Raw genomic sequence first — 22,666 nt, 5'->3', positions numbered from 1 at the left:
CTCTCCCAGGCTCCCCGCCCAAGGTCCTGTCACAGTTGCATATCACTCCTAAGGGCTCTTTAAAAGTGAGTGATAAGGTGGCACCCTTCCCCACCCAATGAGACCATCAAGGACCCCGAAGGTCTTGGAGCCGCCAGGAAGTCTGTCCAGAGATCCCTCGCCAAGCTCCCCACCTTAGTGTAATGGAAAAAATGGACTGACCCTGCCCCAAAAGAGTTATTTGCCTTCTGAAAGGATATAAAGGTGTCTCCTGGGTAAATGTCTCCCTCTTCCGGACACCCCGCCCCTCATGCCACTGCTTCATAGACATGGTGGAGTCAATATTTCTAAAAAGTGCTAAATTCCACACTTTTAACTCCCTACTGAAGGGGGCTCGTCAAATTATTTTTCTAACCACTTTTTTCCATACCTGCACTTCTGTATGTAGGATCAGGTACCGAGCTGGGAGCTCTGACTTCCCCCCTGGCATCAACAACTAAGGTAGAGTGTCCTCACTAAACTTGGTCGCCAGGAGCTACTTCTCCCAGTTTTCTGATTATGTAAGCCAGCGGGCTGCATGCTGCCGGTGCGCAGCGAGTAGTAGTACACCTGGGACACCAAATTCTCCTTCCTCTAAGTCTCTTTTTAGTGTTGCTTACCCACCCACAGGAGAGTCACTACCAGGCTATCCAACCTGCATAAAAATCGATCCCTCAGCAGAAACAGGGAGTTCTGTACGCGATACAGGCAGCGAGGGAGGAAGACCATTTATTTTTTACGGCTGCCCTGCCCATTACGGATAGAGGAAGCCTGTTCTAAAATTTAATGGAGCTTTCCAGACCGGTCAGCAACCTGCCCACATTCTGGAGCTGGTGCTGAGCTTCTGTCTGTGTGACCCAAATCACCAAATATCGAAACCCTTCCAATTCCCACCGGAGTCCAACGGCTGGCAACTGGTGCTGCTACTTTCTAACCAGCCCTCTCAATGTGAACACTAATGATTTGTGGACATTGATTTTGAGGTCCAAGACCTCACCAAAATTATCCATGAGTCTCATCAGGTGCGGAACAGAGTCCCCAATTCATCTTCTGCATATAGTGAGACTGTATGATTGGTAGTCCCCACCTGGATCCCCAGTCAGCCAGCTCTGCACGCACCAGCAATGCAAGGGTTTTTTATTGCTAAGGAGAACAATCGGTGTGAAAGGAGGCAGCCCTGGTGAGTATCCCTCCCTAACGTCCAGGGTTCTGCAAGCTCAACTCCCATCTTAATGTGTATAGAGGGTGCAGTGTACTGTAGTTGAATCGAGGCATAGAAGTTAGGTCCAAACTCCATGCCTCACAGCGCCTCCTTCAAAAAGGCCCATTCCACTGTATTGAATGCCTTTTCAATATTTAGGGATACAAGGGCCTTCTCTTCCCCATCAATGGCATCATGCAGCATATGGGCCAGCCTATGGAGATTGTGTGTACTGCTATGTTCTGGCACAATAATAATAATGAGCATAGTGAGGGGTTTGTATGTGGAAGGATCTACCGGGTCACCCCAGGCTTCAGCATCAGGCACATCACCCCCTCTCTCAGAGTTGCTGGTAATAGATGTCTCTCCTTTGCCTCCAAATAAACCTACAGCAGTTTTTCCTTAAGGGCCGAGGAGTAGGCATGATAAAGTAAAGGAAGTAAAGTCCACATTTGTAAAGCGCACAATCACCCGTAAGGGTCTCTAGGCGCTGGGGGGCCGTCGGGAAGATTAAGCGAGCTATTGCCCAGAGTCACATGGTGCTGGGCTAACCTGCCGCCGGAGCCGGGGATCGAACCGTGGTCCCCAGATTCCAGCGTCAGTCGCCCTGACCGCGGCGCCACACCTCTCCCACTAGAACTCTGCTGGGGACTCCATCACTGCCGGGGACTCCATCACCACCAGGGGCCTTGGACTTATTTAGGCCTTCATGGCAGCAGCCAGCTCCTCCACACAGAGTTCCTCCTTTAATTCTAGCATTGCCTCCCTCGGCAGTCTGGGTAGTCCCACCCTGGCCAGGAACACTTCCACCCTACCATCAACATCCAGTGGGCCAGCTTTGTAGACCAACTTAAAGTGGTTCATCAGGGCCATCAGGATATCCCGCTGCCGGAACCTTAACGACCTTGTGCATTTCCGTGTGGGCACAGGGGGGATGGGGGGGGTATCTCTGTTTCTCGTCTGAGGATCCATGCCAAGAGTTTACCTGACTTACCACCCTCCCTGTGTAACAACTGCCACTGAGACTTTAAGCCTGTTTTGTCTAACGTATCCCAGAGGGAGTAAAGCTTCCTGTGAGCTGCCAGAATGGCTGTGCACCCCCGCTGTGTATACCTTCTGTTTCTGTTGATCTACTAACCGTCCTCCTGGCTCTTCAAATCTGTTATAAACTGTCTATGCACTCCACAAATAGTATCTATGCATTCCCCCCTCACTACTGCTTTTGAAGCCTCCCATTCAACCGCCCTGTTGTTTGTGGGCTCCCCAAATATCAGTAGTGTAATCCTCTATGACGGTCCACAAGTCATCCCTGCATGTGGTGTCTGCAAGCAAATCAGAGGACATCTGCAATGTCTGGCATCCGTCCAGCCTCTCACCCCAAACCAGGGTTAGTAAAGTCGGAGAATGATTGGACCAAACCTGACCATATGTGTCACTGTGCCTATCTGGGAGTGGTCCAATCCACCCACCAAAATGCGGGCCAGTCGGCTGTAAGTATTGTGGGTCAGAGAGTGGCAAAGGTACTCTTGACCGCCCTTGTGTAAGAGGCGCTACCCATTCAAGAGATCCACATTCTGTATCGCCCTCCCCAAAGCGCCTGTCATCTGCGGCTTGGTATTGATCCCCCATCCCATCTAAAACACAATTATAGTCCCCCGCCCAGATTATCGGGACCCCACACTATCTGATAACAGGTCCTGCAACCCCTCAAAGAAGAGCTGGTGATCGATGTTGGGGGAATGCGAATTAAACAGCGTAATCTCTTTCCCATCTAGGGTAACCTTAAATCAGTAGATATCTCCCCTTCACATCCGCCTTGCTATAAGTAAGCCTAAAGGGGACCCCTTGAGCCACCCAAATACCCACTCTCCTGGCAAAAGAGGAATAACAAGCTGGAAACACATGACTCCTCCAATGTTTCTGTAATGTGTGTGCCTCCACAGTCTCAAGGCATGTCTCCTGTAAGCAGGCAATTTAAATCCTATGGCATAAAAACTACTGCACCAAAGCTACGGAGGAGTATAAAATAGAGCTCAAATCATACCACACATTAATTAAAGAAGTTTGCAGTGCGTTCTATACCGGGAAGATAGAAAAGGCTACAAAATCTTCCAAAGAAATGTTTATCATTTTAAAATCCCTGCAGTCAGCTGAAAATCTAACCAAACCTTATATTTCCAAGGAGGATTCCTGCAATAAAATCTCAGAATTTTTCGCAGCAAAAGTGGCAAAGATCTATGACACTTTCCCTATGGAAGCACAACAGGGCAGGAGCAACGTCTGCACTCTGGCCACGGTATTTAAGGGTGAAACCATAGAGGGTCCCAGCTCACCCAGAATTGTTGATGCAGGGAGAGAATTGCATTCTACCCCTCATATCTGAACAAATTACCTGCTCCTTTCAATTGGGGGAAGTTCCCTATGAATGGAAACAAGCTATGGTCCGCCCTTTAAGGAAAAAGACGCACATTGACCACTCAGTAATAGAGAACCTGCGCCCTATCTCACGGCTACAATTTTTTTCAAAAATAGCAGAAAAAGCTGTGAACATACAGCTGACCAAGCACTTTAACAGAAATAACCTATTGCACCCCTCACAATCAGGTTTTCGAGCTGCACATTCAATGGAGACAGCCCTCCTTCTGGCTACGGACACCCTAAAACAGCACGCAGATGAAGGCCAAACAGTTGCTCTGACTTTGCTGGACCTCAGCGCAGCGTTTGACACCGGATCCCATGGCCGCCTCCTCCAAAGACTAGAGATGAGTGGAGTTAGAGGCGTGGCCTTGCGATGGATGACATCCTTCCTGTCATTGCGAGGTTTCCAGGTCACATAAGACGCCCATAAGTCCAAAACCTTTCCCAGGGAGCTCCCCAGGGTTCATTCTTGAGCCCCACATTGTTTAACTTGTACATGGTCCGCTTGCCACTATCGTGGAAGGTCACAAGGTGTCTATTGTGTCCTATGCTGACGACACTCAGCTTATCATCACATTGTCCCAAAACCCAGGAATTACCGCCCACCGATTTTCCTGATGCATGGAGGATGTAACAGCGTGGATGTCTAACCACTGTCTGCAATTGAATGGCAGCAAAACGGAGGTGATGATAGTGGGAAAAGCGCCATCGATCTAGTTGTCAGCATGGTGGCCTGAGACACTCTGCCAACTTCCAACTCCCAACTCCCAAGACAGAAGTAAAAAATCTCGGACTCTGGCTCGACTCCAATCTGACATTTAAGAGTCAGACCCGGAAATTCACAGGTAAATGTGTTGGGACTCTAAAAGTCCTGAGGAAGGTCCTTGACCTATTACCCATCGACGCCAGGAAAACTATAGTACATGCCATGGTCACCTTTCAAATTGACTACGTAAATGTCCTATATTTAGGTGCATCAAAAAATAGAATGATGAAACTGCAATCAATACAAAACGCAGCAGCTCGCCTAGTGCTGAATCTCCCAAAAAGAACATCCATATTTAAAGCCATAGCCAGACTGCTCTGGCTACTAGTCGAAAAGAGAATACTGTTCAAGACAATGTGCCACTGCCACCGTATTCTGGCACCTAAAGGACCACAATACCTTCTAACAATGATAGCAGCCTATACACCCAGCAGATACCGAAGATCCGAAGGCAAAGCGTTAGTAAGGATTCCTAGAATCAAAAAGGCTAAGATGGGCGGTCGTTCCTTTAGATTCCTGGCAGCCAAACACTGGAGTACACTGCATTTGAAATAAGAACAGAGCCCAGTGAAACGACATTCCAGAGAAAGCTAAAGACATGGCTTTTCCCACCAGTTAGTCAATATCTCTCCCAAGACCTCCTATTATAGGCCTAGAGGAGGAATGTCGATCCTGCCTGACTCTCAACCCTTACTGTCCGCTATTTTTTTCGGCTACTAGTGCATGTACACACAGGCGGTGTAACCATGCGCTCTACAAATGTATAAATAATAAAAGAGTGAACCCTATAGCGCTAGGCATAATCTCGAAGCTCAGGGACGTTACACGCGTCAATGTTAATTCGCTCAATCATATTCACAAGAGGTTTTTGCTCCGGATACCTAGAATACCCAGCTCACAGGCCACCAGGCCAATAGCTCTGTAGCTCTTCAATGCAGCCCTCTGCCAGTGGGGCCTTATCAGAGACCAGGTGGAGGTCAGCAATGCAGAAGATTTACCTCGAGGGCTACAGTCTCAATTGTATTTTCCAGGGCCAGCTGACAGCCCTAAAAAGCCTTCAATAATTCAGCATTTGTGGGTTCCCCTGCTGACTGTTCAGCGTCTTTACCACCCCCTGCCAGGCGCAGCTTGTGCGCACCACTGAGAGACAGAGACTGGGATCCTATTTTGCTCCAAGGTGTTACCCTGGGGTGCCCCTGTCTGTCAGTTCCTCCCCATGGGTTTCACAGCTACAGGCCCTCAGCGGTCTCCCACACCACGGTGGATAGCAAGCAGTTTCAAGGCAGGCTCCTCCAGACCAAGGGGGGGCAAAGCAGCACAACCCCCCCACCAGTGGGTCGCCACCTGAAGAAGGAGATCCAGACCCCCAAGTGCCAGCAAGTAAGTTCTCCACTTACTCTGCCCCAAAGAGATCAGGAGGGCCAGGGGCGAGTAACCTAAACTCAGATACTAAGTGCAGGAACTCTGCAGGCTCTAGGAAGTCCACTATTGCCACTCAGCCGGGGAGCTCACTATGGGCCCCCACTCAGGACCGCCCGAAGCAGGGCTCTAGATTCTCTCACCTGCCGCCGTCTGGCGAGTCAATTTTTGGAGCCCTTCCCGGAGTACTCCGTCCACTGCTCCAATGCTGGCAACTCGGGATCAGCCCATTGCCACGATGCCCAAGGGCCACTACACCAGCTGGACCATCAACACCCCAGGTCCCAAGCAGCCATGACAGACGCAGGGAACAGGGGGTAATCCCACCCAGGAGAACCAGCAGAAGGTCAATGGGGCCACGGAGGGGGTGCCGATTGGCACCCTGCCCCCCTCCCACTCCACGCAGCTCAGTGAGGATGAGGTGCCGGCTTCCGAGCCGTGCATCGCCCCTCACCACTTACTGCAGGCCGCTCTGCAGTTTAGTCTGGGCGTGCCCCTCCGATTGTGCTCCACTCACCACAGCACTCCTGCCACCTCAAGGAACATTAAACATTACCTATCCCACAATTTTTTTAAGCTGTCATTATTTATGCTTTTTGGTCAAACACACTTCGTTTTGTTTGCACCAGTATTTTATTCATACCATTCTGTTTAAAATTTTCTATAGCTTTTCTTTTTAACAAGCTTTATACATGAAATGAAGTACAAAAATTAGATCTATACAACATTTACAAACACTTACACAATTATTTACACTACCATTTTTAAATCCACATTTTCAATATGAAATAGTTTACACATTACATTTAAAAGAACAAAACTTTACACAAGTAGACTCCACACAAAATAACTACACAAGAAAATAATAATAATGACAAATCGCTAGTTATTACTGAGTGAATTCAAATTCAATTTTTTAATCTATAGGAGCAGTTTTGACCAATTAGTTTCTCAAAACCGGAGTTTGATTTCCAAATGATACACTCCTTTATTATTAAGGCATAATAAAGGAGTGTATCATTTGGAAATCAAACTCCGGTTTTGAGAAAATAATTGGTCAAAACTGCTCTTATAGATTAAAACATGTTTCTTTTAAATGTAATGTGTAAAGTATGTCATATTGAAAATATGGATTTAAAATTGGTGGTGTAAATAATTGTGTAAGTGTTTGTAAATGTTGTATAGATCTAATTGTTGTACTTATTTTCATGTATAAAGCTTGTTAAAAAGAAAAGCTAAAGAAACATTTAAACAGAATGGTATGAATAAAATTCCGGTGCAAACAAAACGAAGTGTGTTTGACCAAAAAGCATAAATAATGATAGCTTAAAAAAATTGTGGGATAGGTAAGTGATGTTTAATGGTTATTATATGGCCTAACCTAGACCACGTTCCTAAAAGGGCCTAACTCCCTGGTTTGTTTCGACCTCAAAGAACAGGCATGCTTTAACTCCAGCAGCATGACAGCTCCCCCACTCCAATAGGGGGTGATGCCAGCCATGCCGAGGGGAAGGAGACCCTGGGCCGCACTTCTGCTGCTCACAGCGCCACCAGAACAGGGCCCCAAGCCTGCCACGAGTCACTGTCCTCCTCTGCCTTCAGACTCTCCTTTATCCACCTCTATCATTAGCATTTTCCCCAACCCCTTTCCCAAATACTTCACCAGCACCTCCACCTCAGCCTTTATCCTCTACCTCTTCATCACCTTCTGTCTGCATCTCTACTTCACCTCAGTCTGCTTCCTTTCACTTCTCTCTGCCTTTGTCTTTATTTTCTACTTCATCTTATCCAGCTTTGTCTTCATCCTCTACTTCTTCACATCTTCTTACTACCTCTTCCTCTCCACCCATTCCTCTGCCTACAGCCTCTACGTCATCAGCTTTCTTTCCTCCTATATCTTCCCTTGTTCCTCAGTCTTCACCCTCTACCTCAACATTCTCTACTTCTTTCATCAGCCTCTCCATCAACACCTTTCTGTCTACATCACATCCTCTACCTCAGTCTTCATCCTCTACCTTCGTTTTGATGCTGTACCTCCACACGCCCCCTCCACCAATACATTTTACATCACCACTGTACCTGAGTCTTCATCCTCTACATCTTCTTCCAGTATCCTTAGCTTCACTCTTTAGTTCAGCAACCCTCTCTATTCAACTTCTATTTCATCATCTTTGCCTTCTGTCTACAACTCTCGTACCTCTATCTACATCTTCTTTGCCACTACTTTTCTCTTGTGTTGCTCCTCTACTTCAGCACTCTGCCTCTGTGTTCAAACTATACCTCACCTCTATAATCTCTAGTTGCGTCCTGCGCCTCACCCGTAAGACCTCTGTCTTTCTGGTGAACCTTTCCTTCTGACTGTAACCTATAGTACACCACAGTGGCACCGTACCACTATACCGTACCACTGCGACCTCATCCTTCTGTCTTTTTATCCTGAACTTCACTACTGTATTTGTTACCCATCACACCAAGACTGTAGTCTGTCAATTAGTTACACATTGTGGTAACCCCTAGGAAGGGCCTCCATAGCCACTGCTATAGGGAATAACTGGGCCATGAAGAAACATAGCAGAGAGGGGGAGGGGTGCAGTCGAATAGCTATACAAACCCCTTTAGTTGATAGTCTCTCTCATAAAGCACAAAAAAGGAATAATGTGGTTGGACGGAGTTAAACTAATACCCACAGTAGGGAACTCACATCCGCAAGTCTCTACGCTGAGACCACCAAACCTAGGGGCAGATTTACAAGCCCCTTGCGCCACTTTTGCGTCTTTTTAACATAGGAAAAGTGACGCAAAAGTGGCGCAAGGGGGCTTGTAAATCCGCCTCCTGGTTCCTCAACCTCAGGGGGCAACCAGCAGCAATGTTTGAAATCAAACCTGTGTTAGCAATGAAAGTATCAAACGCTTCTGAGTCGCTCAGTGAGTTCAATCGCTAATAACAATACCGCCTTAACCTTCCACTCTTCTTGTGTTGCTAAATTGAGTGTGACTGCTTTCGTTAGTAGTCACACCTGCCGGGGATAGCAAAACTGTGGTATGACGCACTACCTAAGAATTTTACTAAATGTGGCTCATCCAAGACTTTCTTAGCCACAAAAAATGTCTCACCCTGCACCTTGAGCTTCTCACAGATAAACGTAAACTAGGGGGAGGCAAGCAAACAACAGGATTATGCAGCTTGCTTGCCAGCCGAGGGGCCGTCTGGGCTAGCGCCTGAGGCTCGCGGACTGGTTCGACCCACATATTTTTTTTTCCCGACAGGCGTCAAGATCCAGTGACCCGTCCTTTGAAGGCTTAAGGCACCAGTTTGCAGCAAAGCACTCCCTGACGGGCCGTGATGGATGTAATTGCTTTTGGCATGCTTGTTAGGAACGGTGACGGGCCTCTTAAGATTGCACGCAGTGTGCCTCCATGCCGTGCAGTCTTTCAAGTGGACTGGCCAGGGGACATGGCGCTCAGCAGCTTCTGTTTCTACATCCATATTTTGGGCGAATTTTGGTAAACACGTCACAACTGGATGCTAGTTTAAATGCACACTAGCGGACCTATTCAGTACGAAGGCGTTGAACATTAATAATGCACCGGGCAGTGCATGGATTGAGCACACCTGTTGCTAAGCAACAGCAGTCGCCACGAGAAGGAGCGGAAATGTAGCAAGGGTTGCAAAGTGTGTGCAAAAGGATAGCACGTGGAGCTCACATCATGGGCGTTGAAGTCGTGCTAGTATCAGGTGCATTGCATTTCGTCACCAATGTGGTAAAACTTGTGCAGACTAGTGGAGAGGCTCACCCTTCATACTGGAATGGTGAGATGTCCAGGAAGATGGCAGAAAGACCGCTCTTGGGGGCCTATTACGATTGCGGTTTTCCCGCATCCTCCGGGCCGGCGGAAGCCACCACCGGCCCGGTGGATGCGGGAAAACCGCCGCGGAGCCTTGAAAGACCCACAACCAAATTAGGATGGCTGGTGGGTCTTGCAATCTGTCCGCAGCTTTCCTGCCGCGGTCGCCTTCCGACCGCGGCGGAAAAGCTCTAACATGGCTGGCGGTGTCTATCAGACACCGCCAGCCATATTAGGATGGAGTAGAATGTATGCTTTTCCACTGCAGCTTTTCCGCCGTGGAAAAGCATACGGACCTTCACTTCGGGGGCCCGTTGCGGGCCCCCTGGGTGAGGGGGGGTGGGGGTGCACATGGGGGCTACCTATGGTACCCCCCTGCATTTGCGTGAACAAAGGAGCAGGCACCGCGCGGTGCCTGCCGCTTTGTGCACGCAAATGCAGTGCATGCATTTTTAACATTGTGGCGGGTGCAGCTTGAAGCTGCACCCGCTGCAATGTTAAAGATAGAGGATGTGACCGCCACCCTGGCGGTCACATCCTAATCTGAATGGAGGGAACGCCGCAGCCCATGCGGACGTTCCCTCCTCCCCTGGGGTCGCAGACGGACTGAAGTCCGTCCGCGATCCTAATCTACCCTTATATTTTACTTCACAAAAAGGGGGCAGGTGCAGGTTGTGTCAGGGATGACAAGAGCTAGAGTTGGGTCAGAACTGGTCCGTCTTCAAGTAAGGCAGGGAATGCCTGGACACCAACCCTTTAAGTGCACCTAGAGCTGCTGGCCCCCTTCCCCCAGCTCCTTAAGACCCTCACGGGTGAGTACTGCACTTAAAAAAAAAACGGTTTGATTGAGGGCTTCGCTAATGGGATGCGCAAGCCCAATCCCATTTTTTGAGGACTTATAGCTGCCATCATTAATTCAACACTAAAATATTATCAAGCTCAAATTGAAAAATGGAATAATTCTACCATGATAGTGCTACAAAAAGACAGAAATAGTCAACAAATTGAAATCAATAGAAAAAAAAGAGAAAATAGGGCGGTAGGGGATCAGGAAAAGAAAGAAGAAAGTCAAAAGGAAGAGAGAGATAAAAGAGGAAAAAAGGAGACGTGGGGAAAAAAGGAATATAAGAACAAAACGAGGCTAAAAGAGATGGACGCAAAAAAGAAGGAAGGGGGAAGAAGGAAAATAAGCATTGGCCAAGTCAGTAGGGCTAACTTTTAAACTAAAAAAAAAAAATCATTTGAAACAGGCAATAAAAGTTTAAAAGTAATAAAAAGTAAAAAGCCATATTCATCAAGCATTTTTCTCCTCGTGCGAATCGGGCAGTTTGCGATGGCAAAAAATGCTTTTACGATGCATCAAACCCAATTTTGAGATTTGGTAACCTGTTACCGAATCGCAAAATGGGTTTGTTATTTGCTATTTGGAAGAGGCGTGTTTAGGGTGACCCTTCCAAATAGCGAATCCTAACAGTATGCATGAATGTTTTGTGACCGTGAATGCGTTTAGCAAAACATTCGCATATTACCAACTTCAAGTAGGTGGTAAGACATTCACAAATTGGACAGGGTCCCCAAGGGATCCCTTCCCCTTTGTGAATGTTTGTTAAAGCATTTTTAAGAAGAGGCAGTAGTCCCACGGACCACTGCCTGCTCTTAAAAAATGAAAAGAAAACTTGTAATTTTTCTTTTTGTAAAGCATCTCGTTTTCCTTTAAGGAAAACGGGCTGCTTTACAAAAAAACATAATTGCTTTATTTAAAAGTAATCACAGACATGGTGGTCTCCTGATCTCAGCAGGCCACCATCCCTGTGCATTTTAAAAATTCTTAGGGGGTTGCAAATTGCGACCTACCGCATTAATATTCATGAGGTAGGTCGTTTGCGACCCTTTAGGAATCGCAGAAAGTGTTTTGCGATTCCTTAATTGCGAATTGCAAAGATTCGTAATTAGGGAATTGCAAAACATGTTTTTGATGCATCTGGACCAAAATGTCGTAGTGCAAGACTGTTCTGTATATGTTTAAAAAAAATACGTAAAAGCTAGCCCATCACAAAAATACATTAAAAAACATGAAATGACAGCAGAGATTGGTCCATTAGTCTTGCCACTTACGTCAGAGGGCTACTTTTTAGGAAGATGCACACGTGTACACAAGAAAAAGCCTTCTCTCACAGTGATGAGAGTCAAGCGCTTAACTGGGCTCACCCACTGAAACATTCTGTATGCTGGACGAGCAAAAGCAAAATGTGAGTGATACGTTACCAGACCAATTCACATAAAGATCTGGACAAAAGCCTCTGTATATATCAATAACTATATTCATCATTATTGTAATTATTAATAAATAGGAGGCTGGCAAAACATATTAAACAGTCTCTAGGGCACAGTTAAAAAGAGTGTGAGAGCTACTGTTTGTAAAGGAAAAAAAGAGGGAAAATAGTTCAATTATTAAAGAAAGAAAGAAAGAAATACCAAAAGAAAGAAATACATGAATGAGACGGTGGTGGGGAAACATATAAAAATTCAATTTTTTTTTAAAGTACAATATTCAAAGTAACACAATTAAGGGCCTCATTTGGATGACCGATATCCAAGGTTTGACTTCTGACCTACGGTCGGTCAGTTCCAACACCGTAATGGTCCGCCCGACATCGTAATAAAGCCCTTAGAGGTAATATATTTGAATTAATGAGGTAGATTTGGGCAGCCATCAGAGTGTGTGCAGGAAAAGAATGATGCAATCAGATGAAGACCTAAATTCCCTCAGAGGCTGAAGAAGTCTGCATGCAGCTTTCCCTTACACAGCAGCAGACAATCTGGTTTCTCTCTCAGGTGTGTTAAACACTTTCCCATGCATCCTCACTCAGTGAGCGCGCAACGCTTGGCTGGAGGCTACAATCTAATTGTATAATGCTTTCACTCTTATGCCACATTGTGATGTGCTGGGAAAAACGTTGAAAAACACAGTGGGTAGTATAACATAATACGAGCTTTACCTCAAACATTTTTTCACCTTTCAGAACATGTGCATTTTGCATTTGTCTAAACGGCCTGCAGTATCCTTATGGAGACCCGGTTGCCCAGTAGAAGGAGGCAGGTAAGGCCAGATCACTGAGTAAATATTAGAGTAAATAATTTGCTGTATTTGGGTAAATAAGTATTATAAATAAAACAGTATCAGTCAGAACTGTAGAGCTAGCATAATTGAAATGAGCAATCCCAGGGATAAGATATCACAGAGCACAATACAATTCTAGCTCAAGTGTAAAAATTATAAAATAACTTCAAAATCTTACCGTCCATAAAGACAAAGTAGCCAGGCACTAGACTCAGCAAACCAGACAGGCACACCTACTTTTCGGAAATCTAATTAGGATAATCACAGAGGTTTCATTTCACTCCAAAAGGTTTGCTAGCACCAAATGATTAGTGGGCATGGGCAAATTGGCACACCCAAAGTTCAGGGGTACTGCATATAAGGGCTGTATGCGGTGGAAAAAGGAGCCAATAACAAAGGGTGTCACAGACAAAGACGTGAAAAAAGAGCTTCCTGGAGCGGCAAGTGCATAGTGGCCTGAGGTGTCTCTGGGCTCGCTGCTTGAAACTGACCCTAAAAGATCTACGTACTTACAAACGTATGCCCCATTACTTTGATGGCTTCTTCAAATCAGAATTGAAAGCCGTCCTCCTTCAAAGACCTTTTGTGTAGTCTCAACAATGACCCATATCAAGGCTTTAACTGTTCTTCTAGATTTGGGCATCTTTAGGCAAGCTGCTACCTCCAGTATTGTATGTACATCTCAATAGGGCACAAGTCTTAAAAAAATAAGTCGGGGTACTAACCAAGTTAGGCAGTATAGGAGCGGCATCATGGCACATGACATCCCTGTGCGTGAAAGCGGACGTGGCATCACAGGAAGTGACATCGCAAGAAGTGACATCAGATCTTAGAACCTCAGACATATGTTTAGCAATTTTAGCACGAGTACATTTGAGCTCATTCTGAGATATAGCAAGGGAGATTTTGCTGTGGGATTTGTGCCAAAAAAGTGACGCAACCGCAACACAAAATCTGGGCCTCAACTTATGCAGTTATTTTTTTTAAACTCTGCAACTAAGAAATTGGCAGCATGGAATAATGTGGCAGTACATCTGTTCTGCTTAATTGGTTGCAAAGTCTGCATTTAAAAATATCTTATGGAGGTAAGGCACCTGCTGCAGAGATCTTTGTGTGCCCAATAAATCTCAGGGAATAACAATAATGGTAAGATAACTCTGGAGGTTAACGGATTTGCTGGAGAGGTCCGTGTTTTGTCTAGCTCCAGTTTTGAATCAAAGTAATATATAGGGCTCAAGCAAGTCCCAGGCACTCATATGCAATAGTAAAATAGAAACTTTCTTCATGTATAAGTCCATAGAAAAAGGTCCATAAAATAACAATAGCAGAGGAGTTATTCACAATTTATTTAAATTTTCTTTATGTTGTAAATTGTTCTGCATGAAACAACCAGCTGGCACGTGTTTTGTCACGGTGTCAGTTAACCACTGACTCTTCAGGGCTGTGCTGGTGTGTGCAAGGCGATGTATTCGAGACACCTGTCATAATTCCAACCCGGTGTGTCAAAACAGGCGGGTAAGTATTTGCGCCGGATAAGACGGCAATTCTGTGCTTGGGAGCACCAGACGGTGTAATCGAGATCCCGGTGTTAATTCCAACCCGGCATGTTTATTAGTCGGTATAGTGAGCCACGGATAATATGGAAGTATGGTTTATAACGAGGTAGTTTTAAGTTTAGAGAACAAACGAGCTGTGTCCCTCTCCAGTCACGTCCAGTCCACGTGACTGGGTAGAATATGTCAGCACAAGCACCAATACATGTGTAGAAGCGGTTTTGTGTGAGCTGCAAAGGTCCTCCGTGGCTCGTCTTCAGCGTGTAGTGCTGGAGTCCACTATACCGACTAATAGACGTGCCGGGTTGGAATTAACACCGGCATCTCGATTACACCGTCTGGTGCTCCCAAGCACAGAATTGCTGTCTTATCCGACGCAAATACTTACCTGCCTGTTTTGACACACCGGGTTGGAATTATCACAGGTGTCTCGAATACATCGCCTTGCACACACCAGCACAGCACTGAAGAGTCAGTGGTTAACTGACACCCTGACGAAACACGTGTCGGCTGGTTGTTTCATGCAGAACAATTTACAACATAAAGAAAATTGAAAAAAATTGTGAATAACTCCTCTGCTATTGTTATTTTATGGAGCTTTTTCTATGGACTTATACTTGAAGAAAGTTTCTATTTTACTATTGCATATGAGTGCCCGGGACTTGCTTGTACTTTAGTATTGTGGGTTTTTCCCCACACAGATATAGGGGTTACAGGGGTCTCCCCTACATGGTTAGCACCATACCTACCACTAACGCTACTCTACATATGCACACACACATGCAAATTTAGCTGAGCGCCACTATCTCCTATTAACCAAAAAACCCTCTTGTGTGTTTATAATATATAGGGTTAATGTGCTCCTATAAAACACAATATGTACAATGCAGATGACAGATTTTTATTTTACGTAGCTAGGTAAGAAGGTTACAGCTTTTAGCACAAAGATCCTTTTGTTACTTGCAGTTCAAAAATTGTAATCCTTCTACTATAGCAGAGTAAGCTTTGAGGCATGTGACTCCTACACTTCGTAATCCTTACTGTCTTATGTAACACATTGTGAACATTGATTTACACACATATGATTTATTGTCAATGTAAAATGTTTACTTATGATGTTAAGTGCTCTGACACCCTGCATTGGGATGAGTAGCACTATGAAAGAAATAAAACAAAAGAGTGATATTTAAATCGTTCTTTGTGTAAATACTGGGACAGACTTGCACATTTGACATTCCAACAGTGCATGTATATCTCTTATATTCCCGGACTGAACAAAGTCAAAAGCATGTCTCTCTTAAATACATGTGAAGTGATACACTGTGTACCTTTGTTTCCTCTCCTTTACATGTAGCTGTGAGACTCTAACTAGCTCCCATCCAGGATACTCAAACATAAGGAGGCCAGATGATCCATTAAATTTCGCCTTTGTCTTGGGCCCGCAGAATTTAAAATAAGAAAGCCCCCTTTCCGCCTGCATGCTTCTGCTGCTCAGAAGGAAAGCAGACAACATGCAGGTGCTACTGAAAGTGTCCCGGTGTCTGGAACCTACACCAAGACTAATGCAGTATCTTTCCGTAGGGTCCAATTTATTGGGAAGGTGGACAGCATCGACTTGTGCCCTACATCTCAGGAATATCTAATCTGTGCCCTTTGGATGGCTTTGTAATCATGTATCTTGGTAACAAACCTTGTGCCTTATAATTAAGCACCCTAGCACCCTTGGGTGATGTCTGATATCTATATATATCTATATTCACTGAAAAAACCATAGGTTATAGACCATATATAGTTAGGAATTAGCATTTAAAAAACCTTATTTTACTCACACAAAACCATTGAAATTCCATATATAGTTAGTTGCACTAACTATATATCGCGCACCCGCAATCCACTGCTGATGATGTCACATATTACATCATTCATGACATGGTCAGTGACATCACTGATGACATCACTGATGACAACATCCAGTGATTATGTGTTTCTGTAAAGTTTAAATATGTTTTACATATTGAAGAATGAGTGGATGTATAAGTGTCTGAATGAAGGTTTTAGTAGGTGCGTGATTGACTGTATGAGTGAGTGATTAAATGCGTCTTACTGAATGCACGGGTTAGTGACTAAACTGTCTGAAAGTGTGCATCAGTATGTCTGTTGTTGTGCAAGCTGCTGCATGTGTTGATCAGTAGCTATATAAGTAGCTATATGGGTTATTGATTGGTTGCACAAGTATTTGTATGGGAGACTGAGTGTGTGTATGGCTGGCTGGGAGGTGTGTGACTCTGTGCAGATCAATGTGTACTTGTATCAGTGATTCTATAAGAGAGTAACTATGTGTTAGTATATGTTTCAAAAATGTAAGGTGTTCTGTGTTTAACTGTATAGATGAGAAAATGGAAGTGTGATTGATTCTTTTCAGGACTGACTAGGTGTGTGAGTAACTCCATGAATGAGTGGCAGAGTGTGAGTGTCTGTATAAGTGTATGAGTGCATATGATAGTGTTGTAAAGATGAGTGATTGTATGTATGAATGATTGTATAAGTGAATGTGTGTGTAGACATAGGAATCAGTGAGTGCGTATGTAGTAACTAGTATTGGTGTGTCAATGGTTTCAAAAATGATACTCTCTATTTAACACTGGGTGTAACGGAGGTTATATTACAGTGTGAGGAGATGCATTGTATTATCACATGAATGATATCATCAGTGATGTGATCATTGATGTCAAGTGTGATGTCATCAGTGATGTCATTTGAGATGTCATCAGTGATGTCATCAGTGATGTCACTGACCATGTCATGAATGATGTAATATGTGACATCATCAGCAGTGGATTGCGGGTGCGCGATATATAGTTAGTGCAACTAACTATATATGGAATTTCAATGGTTTTGTGTGAGTAAAATAAGGTTTTTTAAATGCTAATTCCTAACTATATATGGTCTATAACCTATGGTTTTTTCAGTGAATTTTCAAGGTTTTGTAAATGCTAATTCCTAACTATATATGGTCTATAACCTATGGTTTTTTCAGTGAATTTCAATGGTTTTTTAATAGCAAATATCATAAGCTGTCGAATGTCAAGTACGTGGTAAGTAAAAACATTTTCGTGTTTATGCACACTGATCTGCTTTGAATGCTGCCCCCCACCCCTCATTTCTATTAGGAGTACTCTCTCTTTGCAGATAGTGAAGGGTAGTTAACGCAGCCCTTTGCCCCCTTTGTAATCCGTCGTGCCTGCTTCTCTCTCCATTTGATTGATTGTTCTCTTTGGTTCATTCTCTATTTACAAACAAGCACAGAGTCAAAATACTCTGTTTAGTCTTTGCAGATAGCGAAAAACCGTGTAAAAAAACAAAAGGAATCGAGCAAAATCAGTAGGCCACTAATGGGATCTCTTTTTGACCTCGCTAAAATAGAAACATTAGGAACAACCTGTTGAAAATAGCAATGCGTATGTACATAAGCGGCGTTCATTTGTGTTCACAGTACCCCTTGTTGATTGTTTGAATCGAGCATTGAATTGTTCGAAGTTGGTTCTCTTAAGGATCTTCTCTGCCTGCAAACGAGGAAGAATAGGAATATTCTCTCTCCCTTTGCAGATAGTGAAGGGTAGGTAACGCAAGCCTTTAACACGTCGTACCTATTTCATTCCTCATTGATTGATTGATTGTCCGAACATTGACTGTTTGGGAATTAGTTCTTTTTGGAGGTATTCCCTGTTTGCAAATAAACGTAGGAAAATCTTTGCAAGTAGTGAAAGGGTACGTAATGCGGACCTTTCTCCCCCGTTGTAATCTGTCATGCCTATCTACTCCCCACTGATTGATGCACCTGTTTCACCCGGACCATTTACTAGACATACGTCATCTGGCCCGACCAGAGAGCACCCCTAGTGAAAAGGACATATGCAATAATAACGAAGTGATCACTGTATCCTGTTAACAGAAACTTTAGCATGAAACAACCTGGAAAGAAAAGAATAGGAAATCGAAAATCAGTCGGCCACTGATGAACATGAACTTTTATTAAACAACGAACAAAGAAACGATAACATAACCTAATGATAAAACCTATTAATGTCCTAGAAACAAGAAAACGTTCGAAATATGCCAGTGGTGAGAGACCAGAAAAACAGTAAGAGAAACCAAATCACCCCTCGCTGTCCCACCGCCTGCCACGCCAAAAAAATCGATAGACTAGGGAAAATGCAAGTCAGTAGAACATCCGCCCCCACTCTGGAAACTTCCAAGGTGGGGCAGGGTTCCGGCTACGCCCAGCCGGGAGCAGCCCATATAAGGCAGGTCCTGCTGCCACGCCTCGGCCAGGAGATCCTAACGTAGGGTGTAGCCGGAGGAGAGGCCGAGACCAGCGGGACCCGGCCAGGGGATTGCCTTTACAACGCTGAACAGTTGCAGGGGGGGGGGAATGTCTCCTCGACCCTCCCCTCTCTCTCCCAGTCCGGCCGCGGTGGCCCTTGAGAGTTGCAGGTAGTCCCGCCACATGCTCTTCCGGTCCGGCCACCAACGGTCGGGGGGCCGAGGCCGACGGGATCCGGCTGCAGCCAATAAACCAAGAAACCCGTTCATGGGGCCAGAGCCAGGGGCGTCCGGCCGACATCTACCGGAAGCCCGGCCCGAAGACGGACGGGACACTTCTTCTTTCTTGTATAATTGCTGCAACAACCCTGGGGGGGGATGTCTTGCACATGCCTCCGACCCCCCCCCCCTCGTCCTCATCGCCTGGTCCGGCCATAACAAATCTCAAGCGAGACGCCGTGGGGTGCACTGGGAGGGAGAGACGGTGCGAACAGGCCTCTCCCGCCTCCCCAGGTGGAGGCTTCCCAGCTGCACCCTCAGCGCTCCAGGCGCCCGGAAAAGGGTTCTTCCACTGTGGCCATGCTGCAACGTCTCGCCCGACAGGGTGGAGCCCGTCCGCTCATTTGACCCCGCGATCGCCAGTAGCTACCGAACTCTCAAAATGGCGGTCGACCTGGCAAGAGCGGGCCCAGCATAAAGAAATGGCCCGGTCACTGGTTGACTCCACCACCGTAGTCCTCCACGACCTTGAAGATTCTAGAGGAGCCGCGGGAGTCTCCGACCCCCGATGGGGAATGACTGCCATGATCACCCGTGGAGTGACGAAACTGTATCCGCGGGACGTCGGCGCCAGCCTCACTTTGAATTACTAGAATCCTGCAGACCTCACTTCCGGTGAAAGCACAGTGTGACCCGGTAGGAAAAATTGTTGCACCGCCTCCCCTTTTTGACTGATAGTTCAAACCACCGATCCTTTCCTTTGCCCTTTTAACGGAACTTTGGACTGCCTCCCCCTCTTTTACATTTTCTAGAGAAAACAAAACATTAACCACTACAATAACATAGCAGTTGACACCAGAACTGTTTTCAAATTGAAAACCAACAACATCTTCAACAGAATCCTTTTTGTTTCTGCTGTGACCCTGCTACAGCACAGGCATTGTCCCCAGCAGTAATTCTGCAATGCCGGTAAGAATAGCTGTGGTGCCTACTGGACTCACTCACCCCCGCGGCGCCCCACGCCGTTATTTGCTGGGCGGCAACTTGCTAGACATCACTTTCGTGCCATCTAGATTTCAGCGCGTTCTGCTGCCTTGGAACTATTCGCACAACAGACCGCTACTGACAAGAATATTTCATTATTGGTGCTGTCAATTTCAATAAATCTATTGGATAATTCAAAAGAAATTGCCACGGTCTCTTCGTTGTTTAAATGTTTTTACTGTTTTTGTTTTGTTGTATATATTTATATGTTATTAAAGTTTTATATTCCTACTACTTTGTTGGAGTGCTATATATTTTTAATGTGACACATAATTGTAAAAACTTTGATGTACAAAGAGTGATTCCTGGAATCTTCCGCTTCAGGCTCGGTCCCCTCCCCAATCACAATACAGGATGGTTTTCAGATAGTAGGAACACGTGTGGTGTGACGGATCTCATCGGGTGTGGGCCTTCATCTACTATAACTCCTTTGAAGAGGGGTGATTCTTTACAGCTGGGGCCATAAACTACATCTGCAGGGCTAGCTGATAGCCTGGACAATCGGACACAGAGGAAGAGGAGTGTCAGAGGGTGCGGTAGTGAATAGGGCGAAAGGGAGGTGTCGGGCGGGCACAGTGTGATTCTCAGGGAAGAGCAGCGCAGATGGGGGGAGGTTTATTGCCCATGCATAAGACAGAGAGCGGGGGTGACCAGTGCCTGGGGAAGATGCTTGCGAGGGTGAGGAGCCATGCTACGAATCGACAGCGTGCAGAGAGTGGGTCTGGTCAAGACATCTAAAATGGCTGCCGTGCACGACAAAAGTGTGGCATTTCAAAAAAGGCAAGATGGCGCAGACAATGTTTTTCAACACTTCCTCATTTCCTTCGAATCGAACGTTAACAGACGTTGGGGCATATTACCAAAGTTAAGCGATATTTATCGCTAACGATGCTTACCAACGAATTTTTTACCGCTAAGCATCATCAGAAATTATCGAAGATAAACCTTGCTATTATCAAGGTTTATCACAAATGCGATAATAAACGGCCGCAATGCATGAATATCGCTAAAAACTCAGCGATATTCATACATTACCGAGCTAATGCTCTTAGCCATGTTATCCACCTCCCATTGGATAACATGGCTAAGAACTGCTCAGGGCAGGTGTTACTTTTTGGAGATATTCGCGCTTAGCGCGAATATCTCCAAAAGTTGGTAATAGGAGATAGATATCTTGCATGTTGTAATGCAAGTTATTGTGGTATATGGAACTCATACCATAATCTCTCAGGAAAGCAGAAACTGATCCTTTTGGGACCGCCTAAAAAGGCCTAGGGGGTGAGGAGTACTCTACTTTGCCCCCTTTTCACGTTCCGAACTATTTTATTTTACTCTCTTCTGTAATTACACAAAATAGCAGCGATAAGATGCATCGGAGACACACAGTGAGAGAAAGGAGGCCGGAGATGAAGAAGAGATGTCAAATACACATTGGAGATAATATAGTGGCAGAAGGGAAGTAAATATGAGTAAACTTACCATGTAACATAAAAATGTTGCACTCTATACTATAAGTCTCATTTTATACTACAATCACTTCGCTACAACCTCATAAATTAAAAATAAAAATGAATAATGTCTCAAACAATTTTTGATTTCTAAATATAAATTTATTCTTCAGAATTTTCTAAATTTGAAAGAACTAGTAACATGTCCTCATCAGCAATGTCCTCATGAAAAGTCTCCAATAATGATTCTTGTAACTCTATGGTCTCCAAACACTCGATAAATTCGCCATCAAGAGATTGATCAAAAAAATCATTCAAGTCATCTCCTCCTTCTGACAATATTTCATTATTGGTGCTGTCAATTTCAATCAATGTAGTGGAATCATTCAAGTCATCTCCTCGTGACAATATTTCATTATTGGTGCTCTCAATTTCAATCAATGTAGTGGAATCATTCAAGTCATCTCCTCCTTGTGACAATATTTCATTATTGGTGCTGTCCATTTCAATCAATCTAATGGAATCATACAAGTCATCTCCTCCTTGTGACAATATTTCATTATTGCTGCTCTCAATTTCAATCAACGTAGTGGAATCATTCAAGTCATCTCCTTGTGACAATATTTCATTCTTGGTGCTGTCCATTTCAATCAATCTAATGGAATCATACAAGTCATGTCCTCCTTGTGACAATGTTTCATTATTGGTGCTCTCAATTTCAATCAATGTAGTGGACGATTCAAAAGAAATTGCCACGGTCTCTTCATTGTGAGCCATTTTATTTTGAAATTGCTTGCTGTAAATTGCAGAAAAAAATAATCACTTTCATTTATCGTTTTTAGTAATACATAATATAAAACTAACTTTATCAAGTATTTAGTATAACAGAAGGACTGCAAATAAATAACAGAAAACATTTTTCAAATTATCTTCAAGTGTACAACATAGTTCCCCTTACAAATTAACAACTCACCTTTTCAAAAGTAGGAAAAGTGTTAGTACTGTGTAAATCAAACACCAGAAATTCACCACCAAAAATTCCTCACAAATGTACCTCAGACAGTAGTATCACAAAATGGCTGTGGTTTCCTCTCATTTGACATATATACATAACCAATTAACTTTCATCACACACAAATACAAAACCAAAGTAACATTTTAATTGGTTCTAAATTTCAACACTTTCAAATGTGTTTTCCCCATGCAATTTTCCATAGGACATTTACATACGTCTACAGCCTGAATGGCTGAACGGAATTACACCAAACTTGGCAAAATGGTACATCAAACC

The sequence above is a fragment of the Lissotriton helveticus genome, chromosome 3_1, assembly GCF_964261635.1.
Source record: "Lissotriton helveticus chromosome 3_1, aLisHel1.1, whole genome shotgun sequence".
In the NCBI taxonomy this organism is placed as follows: Eukaryota; Metazoa; Chordata; class Amphibia; order Caudata; family Salamandridae; genus Lissotriton; species Lissotriton helveticus.
Note: the sequence above shows the minus strand (reverse complement) of the source record.